Raw genomic sequence first — 1,339 nt, 5'->3', positions numbered from 1 at the left:
CTCAAACTCCCGACCTCAGGTGATCTGCCTACCTCAGCCTCCCAAAATGCTGGAATTACAGGCATGAGCCACCGCACCCCACCAAGTACCGCATGTAACAGAACAGATTAAAGAAATACATTTTCTTAGCTTTGCAGTAATGTAGAAACAAATAATGTTTCTAATATTTAGACAGACACTACAAAGCACCTTACAAGGAAAAACATATAAAAATGACACAATTGACCAGCGGTCCTGGGCTTGTCCACAGTACTCCCATGGTGAACAGTAACTGCATTGTGTAAATGCTCATGAACAAAGTATTACTGGCCTTTCCAATTTAGATTTACTACATTTTCTTTCAAACAATTCTTCAACTTCTTTTCTTAGATCAGTGATAGAATTATTTCATTCTCTGAAAACTGAGCAAAAGTTGATTCTCAGTGGCACATTCCTATGTCAGAGCAGCACTAAAATATAATGACTTATTTCCTGTATTTTACATTCTAAGAGTCCATATCATTTTACTGCTTTCAAAAAAAAATTTTCTGTTTGGTGGTTCTTAGAACTGGTTTAATGGGAGAATACAAGAGAAGTTTTAAAGCAGGTGCAGTGGCGCACACCTGTAATCCCAGTACTTTGGGAGATTGAGGAGAGTGGATCACTTGAGGTCAGGGGTTCAAGACCAGTCTGGCCAACATACTGAAACCTTATCTCTACCAAAAATATAAAACAGCCAGGTGTAGTGGTGTGCTTCTGTAATCCCAGCTGCTTGGGATGCTGAGGCAAGAGAATCACTTGAACCCAGGAGGCGAAAGTTGCAGTGAGCCTAGGTCATGCCACTGCCCTCCAGCCTGGGTGACAAGGTGAGACTCCATCTCAAAAAATAAATAAATAAATGAAAAGAGAAGTTTTAAAGTTTATTACCTCATGTTAGCCTTTTAATTTCTGGAAAGCAGAAGAGATCAATCAAATTAAACACAACAGGAAAACCACCATCGGGAGGTCTCCAGGGGCCCTTTAGCAAACTTCCAAAAACGTGTCTCAGCTGTGTGGAAATAAGACTTTACAGTAGCCAGGTGCAGTGGTGCAGGACTGTAATCCCAGCACTTTGAGAGCAGAGGCAGCCAGATCGCTTTGTGCTCCGGAAAACAGAGTGGAAACCCCCATCCCCCCCACCACCACCCTCCACCCCCTTCTCTACTGAGAATACAAAACTTAGTCAGGTGTGGTGGCAGCACCTGTAGTCCCAGCTACTCAGGAGGCTGAGGCGGGAGAATTGCCTGAGCCCAGGTGGCAGACATTGCAGTGAGCCAAGACCTTGCCGCTGCCAGCCTGGGAAACAGAGCAAGCCTCCGTA

This window comes from Cebus imitator, unplaced genomic scaffold, assembly GCF_001604975.1.
Source record: "Cebus imitator isolate Cc_AM_T3 unplaced genomic scaffold, Cebus_imitator-1.0 Scaffold476, whole genome shotgun sequence".
NCBI lineage: Eukaryota > Metazoa > Chordata > Mammalia > Primates > Cebidae > Cebus > Cebus imitator.
This window is presented reverse-complemented; position numbering follows the sequence as displayed.